Source organism: Ctenopharyngodon idella, chromosome 9, assembly GCF_019924925.1.
Source record: "Ctenopharyngodon idella isolate HZGC_01 chromosome 9, HZGC01, whole genome shotgun sequence".
In the NCBI taxonomy this organism is placed as follows: domain Eukaryota; kingdom Metazoa; phylum Chordata; class Actinopteri; order Cypriniformes; family Xenocyprididae; genus Ctenopharyngodon; species Ctenopharyngodon idella.
This window is the reverse complement of record NC_067228.1, coordinates 2,669,457-2,676,956: the sequence shown is the minus strand read 5'-3', so window position 1 is coordinate 2,676,956 and position 7,500 is coordinate 2,669,457. Positions and strand designations below refer to the sequence as shown.

The 7,500-nt window shown below is 36.5% G+C and overlaps 1 protein-coding gene across 5 annotated transcripts in view; it reads right to left on the bottom strand.

Moving 5' to 3' along the window:
* The window catches only part of tanc1b (tetratricopeptide repeat, ankyrin repeat and coiled-coil containing 1b), a 179,428-nt gene that overhangs the window by 70,919 nt on the left and 101,009 nt on the right, over positions 1 to 7,500 (bottom strand). The gene's annotated exons all lie outside the window — the stretch shown is intronic.

Below are 7,500 nucleotides of genomic sequence, written 5' to 3'. Positions count from 1 at the left end.
GGATGGATGGATGGATTGATTGATGGATAAGAAATATTGGATGGATGGATGGATGGGTTGATAGATAGATAGATAGATAGATAGATAGATAGATAGATAGATAGATAGATAGATAGATAGATCCTATTTATTCATCCTTTTAACTATCATTTCTTTAGCTATGTCTCCCAGTTCTAGTGAATCTAAAACTGTAAAAGCAGGAGCTCAGTGGAGCTGAACACAAGCGGACACAGCTGAAGACACCAGTGATTCCAGATGCACTGTCACCAGAGTGAGCGCTCTGTTCTGAATCCTCCAGCTGTCAGGAAAGAGAAAAGCCACAAAAAAATGTAAATGTGCATGGCACGTGTCATTTCCTGGGACAGCAGCCACAGAGTGAGACATTTACCCACAAACACAACCCAAACTCCGAGTCCACAAAACACCCCACAAGTGGCCACCTGTACATGTGACGTACTGTGAGTCCTGCAGGAGAACTGACGCTTGAGCAGCGTTCAGAGCTGAACTGAGAACAGGATTTTAAAAAGTTAATATTGTGGTTTTATAAATTTATATATTCCAATTATAACTTCAATTCAGCATCCTGTGCGACGTGACCAATTCAATTTAATTCAATTCAAATTCACATTGATGAATTGGACGGGGGCCAGTTCTTAAATTGTGAATTGTGGCCGGCCCATGTGTGCGGCTCGGCGGAACCATCTGGACGGACGGATTAAGGACGCTCTAAAGTTTCTGGAATGCTGCCTCTGCACAGCAGATGAAATCTTAAGCATGCGCTTCTGCCGGGTCTCAGAAGACCACAGTGCAAAGAAGAACGGCAGAATTTCCTCTCTCGCCGAAACACCATCTGCCTCAGTCTGAGAAAGAGAAGAAAGAGAGAGTGTAAAAGGACGTAGGCATAGATGTTTCCTATCGACTGCCTCATATGATACAAGTCCTGTGAGAAGAGACAGAGGGTTTGATATGTGAAAACCCCTGCAAACCCTCCACTTCTGCACTGATTCAACCAAACAGCCCTGATCTATCACACAGTATTTACATTTCACTACTCAAAGCTCGGCCTTAAAGAAGTACTTCACCAAAAACACAATAGGAGACATTTTAGATGCTCTTTTCTATACTTTCTGGAGCTTGACAGACATGTTTACTATCAGCTTAAAGGATTAGTTCAATTCAGAATTAAAATTTCCTGATAATTTTCTCACCCCCATGTCATCCAAGATGTTTATGTCTTTCTTTCTTCAGTCGAAAAGAAATTAAGGTTTTTGAGGAAAACATTCCAGGATTTTTCTCCATATAGTGGACTTCACTGGGGTTCAACAGGTTGAAGGTCCAAATGTCAGTTTCAGTGCAGCTTCAAAGAGCTCTACATGATCCCAGACGAGGAATAAGAGTCTTATCTAGTGAAACAATCGGCCATTTTCTAAAACAAATAAAAATTATATCCTTTTTAACCACAAATGCTCGTCTTGCACTGCTCTGCGATGCACCACGCATTACGTAATCATGTTGGAAAGGTCGCGCATCTCATTTTCTTGTCCGACTTCAAAATCGTCCGACATTGTTGTTTTACCTTTTTTTGTAAAGGCCGTTTGACTTAGTCTTTGTACGTTCACTTTGTAAACTCTGGATCGGTACTTCCGCATACGTCACGTGTGACTTTTCCAGCATGATTACGTAATGCGTGGCATTACGTAATGCGTAGTGAACTAATACTTTAAATCAGAGTTTTAAAAGACACTTAATATTCAGTAATATCAGTTTGGCTGCACTGACACGATCGGATGAGAACAAAACTTGAACTGAATTGAGCTGAATGATGACACTATTGTCTTGGGAAGCTGCTTTGAAACAATCTGTATTATATTAAGCGCTGTTAGAAATAAATGTGACTTCACTATCATCTGTCTGGAAAGATCTGCATGAAGATTCTTCAAATATTCCTATCTTCCATCAATCACTATTTTTTAATTTTTGAACATACATGTTATCTTCTGCGGCTGTATTTCAGACGGTAAGCACACTTGACGGGCAGAAGGTGAGGAGAGACATTCTGCAGACGTGCCCTGCTGTGCGATAATACAATTATAGATTTATGTCCGTTATTTTTGGAGGCTCACGGGCATTAAGAGGCCGATCGAACAGAATCAAAAAACCGACCAGCAAGACCAGACAACACAGAACTGGCTTTCTTCTGACTGCATGTATGCATGTTTGTTTGCGAGGATGTAGATTGTTTCGTGTGCTCATGCCATAAAAGACACTTTGTTTTTCATTTTCCACATATTAAATAGCAAATCAGCTAAATTAGCTTGAGCTCTTTGCTTTCTCGAGTCTAATTAAACTCATGTAGCGCCAGCAGTTGGTGTGTGTATTCACTGTTTAAGCTCATTAGTGCTGTTTGCAAAGGCAAGAATCACTATTATGTTTTTTTTAAAACACCTGATTACTTAGTTATTAAACAACCATAAATTACATTACCATCCAAAAGTTTGGGGTCGGTAAGATTTGGAGGAAATTAATACTTTTATTCAGCAAATATGCATTAATTTGATCAAAAGTGACAGTGAAGACACTTATAATGTTGCAAAAAATACTTCAAATAAATGCTGTTCTTTTGAACTTTCTATTCATCAAAGAATCCTGATGTTTCTTGAGCAGCAAATCATCATATCAGAATGATTTCTGAAGGATCATGTGACACTGAAGACTGGAGTAATGATGCTGAAAATTCAGCTTTGATCACAGGAATAAATTACATTTTATTACATATTGCAATAGAAAACTTATTTTAAAGTGTAATAATATTTCACAATATTAGTTTTTACTGTACTTTTGATCATATAAATGCAGCCTTGGTGAGCAGAAGAGACTTCTTACTGACCCAAAACTGGGGTCAGACAACATTTGACCTCAATATTGATGTATATGCTCAGAAACATCACCATAATAAACAGATAACAGATCTTCAATTAATCATTAATGGACAGTTTTGAAATAAATCTCAGAACTGAATCAAACTTACTAACTCTAGTATTGTTTCTTCTATTGAAGTTTAAATCATAGACACTAAAACTCTTTCTTAAGCCATAAACAAACTCCACACAAAGGCAGATGGAAATGTTTAGTCAATATACAACATATTTAACATGCATTATTGCATTACTGTAGTGGTACTCAAGGGGGAGATGCAAACCAGATGTGCTATTATTCAGTTAACTAGCTATAAACTGTTACCTGTTGACAGATAATAAATGTTGACAGCTTAATTAACTTTAACTTGCTAGCTACTCTTCACATTTTTTCAGAGATGACAGCAGAAGCAGATTACCACTAATGTCCACTACACCTCCCCTTGTGGCCATGCTAAGAATGCAACTCTTATATTACTTGATGCATTATAAGTTGCATTCAAAAACATTTGGGTCAATGACATGACGGGTCCTTTTTTTTGTCCAAAGGCCTTAATAATAATAAAAAACAAAGATATGACATATAAAGTATGTAAGGTAGCACAACTAGATCTCTTTTATTGAATCCAAAAGGCTTTATTTAATATTTTCCTACATATAAAGACATTTTAAAGATTTTGAAGTGTCAAAAGGTCATTCGGTTTAACCGTCCAAAAGCAAATACAGCCATTTCATTTGTGATTAAAATATTTTAATCTTAATATCTCTAACTAGCTAGCTAGATATCAGCCTTCTAGCATTATTTGAAAATATCGTCATTTGGTATAACCTAAATTTTGGTTAAACCGAATGACTTTTTTGGTGACAAATTTTGTCTATCTTGTAAAAAATGTCAAAAGCAGAGTTAATTGATTATAAAAACCACACAATCTCATTGTTAACACTTAATAAAACTTCAAAATTAATTAATTCTCCATTAGGTTTTTTTACACTTTTAAAAACCGTATTCATCAATGACCCATTTCAGAATGCATCAACGCAAGAAATCAAGTGTTGCGTAGAGTATGAGTTGTCACACTTGAGTCATGTGACAAGGAAGAAATAAAGCACATTTAAATCATATCACAAAGTTGTTAATTTTTATATCACCACATTACAAACATATCAATATATCAACACACCCAAAAATCAAGTTCCTTTTTGTGTGCTCTTACATTCTCGTCTGTAAGATGAAAATTCATATGTGAAAAAATCAGACTGCCACATATTTGAGATTTCTGCAACGCAGTGGCAGCAGCAGAGCCGTTGTGGATTGACATGAGCGAGATTTGTGACTCATTCTAATATGTGAGCAGTTAAAATGGGGTCTTTGTTTTCTCCGAGAGCGAGGGAGAGAGAGTTCAGTGTGGTCTTAATGAGCTGTCCAGTAAATGGATCGGTTGCCTGGACACAAATGAAGTTCGGTCTCAGAAATTAAGCGGAATGATTATTCACTGAGGTTGAGAATCCCAGACAGACATGACTAAAGCAGCATCTCCACTGACAGCACCATTTACTCCAGGACACTTAAAGGGACAGATCACAAAAAAAAAACAATTCTGTCATTATTTATTCACCATGATGCCGTTCCAAACTTTATGCTGTCAAGTTCCAAAAAGGACAAAAATATATGAAGAGTTCAGTTGCAAAAGCCGCTAAACGCCACCTCCATCAAAAATGAGATAATGATATTTTTCTCCGCACATAGTATACGTTCATCAAATACTTTCGCTTCAAATCCGCTAAATCCCAGCGTCAGCCCATTCAGAAACTACTAGAAACGCCACTTCCATTTGTCAAAAGCCTTTAAGTCCACAGAAGAACCAATCAGAAGACACAAATTGAATCACATGATTTCAAGATGAATGGCGGTGACAGCTTTCAATTGCCGAGCTGCAAGTTTTTAATCATGTTTTGTCCATCGTTACAGTGGCAATGACAGGATTTCGCAAGCAGCAAGTAAACAACAGTTCCTTTTGCTGCTGTAAAACTGACAGAAACGGACGTTTCACTATGTCTTGTTGTCCAAAGAGGTGGACTTAGAGGTTTTTGCAAAAAAAGCACACATGGACTTAACTGGTTTTGTAGCAAAAGACAGTCAAATTTGTTAATTACCAATGAATTTTTGAAAATAAGGCATTTCAATAACTGACTAACAGTGTTGGGCACGTTACTTTAAAAAAGTAATTAGTTATAGTTACTAGTTACTTCTCACAAATAGTAACTGAGTTACATCAAATATGTCAAATAACTTGGATGCCCCCAATATTAAATATAAGTCTTAAAATAAATTATGCTTGATCCGACTCGTGACTCATGATCCGCTCTTGCTCACGCCATGAAATTTCCCTGTACTGTACTATACGTGTTAGTAGCCATTAAAGAAAACGTAGTTTCATATTTATGTTTAAATATGCCTGTTATTTTTCAAATTCATCTATTTGTTTATGAAAAGTGAACAGCATGAGTAAGGCAGAATACATCATAAGATGCGCAATATATCGGGAGACATGGAGTGGGTCAGACATGATTTTGACCACTTCAAATTAAGTTTTGTTTTGTAGAAAGCCTTTCTTTAAAGTGAGTTTTGTTTTTGTAAAAATTGTATCTTAATTTTAATCAATGTTTCATCAACCAATTACCTGGATTTAATAAATAATAAGCAAATATAGCAGACAATATAATAATGACATGGAGGCGCCGGCGCGATCACTTGCACGTGAACTGGAGCACGTCTTACAGGCTAAATGAACCGAAACTCAGCGTATAGGCTGCTTGCCTCACAGACATGAGAAATATATCTATAGAAAGCTTGAAATGTCTACTTTTAAACAAAATAATTCAACACGAAAATAAATAGGCTACTCTCTGATTATGTAATTCGAATGAATTGTGCATTTTCTCTCTAGGCACGTCCACTATGAGGAGATGATGAGAGTCAGCAATGTTAACTTCATCTTCACAGCCGACACTGACTCAGAAAACATTAGTTTATTAATAAACAATTAAAATGTCTCCTTGCTGTTTTTGTCACATTCACAATCATTACTTTTGCCGGTTCTTTATGGCAAGCTTTATGCGTGCGCTTGAGTGCTATATAAGCCTATATTACGTAAACGTTCATTATTTACATATATTTACATGAACTCTGCAAACATCCAAAGTGTCTAAAGTAAATTGAGGCAGTGAGACACTGCATATCTCTCTAATGTTAGGGTTTTTTATTGCCTATCCTTCACATCTTCCCCTCTTAAGACTCGGAAAACCAAACGCGACGCTGCATAACTATGACGCCGTCATGTCATAAACAAGCTTTATGATTGGATGAAGGAACGTCATACACTAAAATCAGCTGGAGCGAGTTTAAGGAATATGTATGAGGACTGTTAGTGTTAACTGGTTCTTATTTAGAAAAAAAAAAAACTGAAAGATGGACTTCAAATGTCTGCTTTCTTCCGCCGATAGAACATATTAAAATACTCTGTCAATGTTTACTGCAGCGCTGAATCTACACAGAATTAAAGCTGAGTACCACTGGAAATCATGTAATGATTTATTCACTGGCTGAATCATTCGGAGTGGTTCTTGACTCACATAAAATGAACCAAAAACTTTATGTTGTGTTGTACTTCAGGCTTAAATCAATATGACAACTGATGGCTTGTTCATATGACAATATAGAGTTAAGGATACATATTCAGAAGAGAGCTTTGATGGTAATAAATAAATAAAACTCTGCTAACACAACATTTAAAATCTTTTATTCGTTTTGAATAAAATAATCATTAATTGAGTCATTAAGGTATTAGAATCATTAAGCATAATATAAATTGGAAACGGAATCATAAAATTCCTCAGTTTCCATCTGTAGCTGTAGAGTGTGTGTGTGTGTGTGTGTGTGTGTGTGTGTGTGGTAACAACACATCGGCAGCAGAGAAAGCAGTGAGGTTACAGATCTATCAAACGCTCAGTAAAGATTAATGCTTTATTCACTGAGGCCAAACAGGGTGTGAAATGAGTAAAAGCAAGCAGGTGTACAAAATGAAAATGTGAACACACACACACACACACACACACACACACACACTCTCACTGTCTAAAGAAAACATACTCTAACCTTGACAACTGCACATACTTTATGGTGCCAACCGGTTTTTATTGTTTCACGTCGACTCGCTCAGTTTAATGACTGGCGGCTTTTTATGAGAAGAGTTTCTGCACCTTACCTTGCATCAAAATAAACCAAACACACACATTCATCTCTCACAAAAACACCTGCTTCTGCAGACATCAAAACATCAGCGTTCATCACCAGCATTGGGTTTCTGAGAGAACGACAAGCCTCATATTCATACAAACACCACAAAAATCAAGACAAATCTCTAAAATCAAAATCATGAAACATGCGCATTTATTTTCATGACAAATTGGCCCCGAATTCTTTTTCTTCACAGTATTTAATTAAAATGCCACTTTTAATTCTCTTATTAAAATGGTTATGAACTGGTGCACCATGTTGACTTTAAAAGCAGTACAACAAACATCA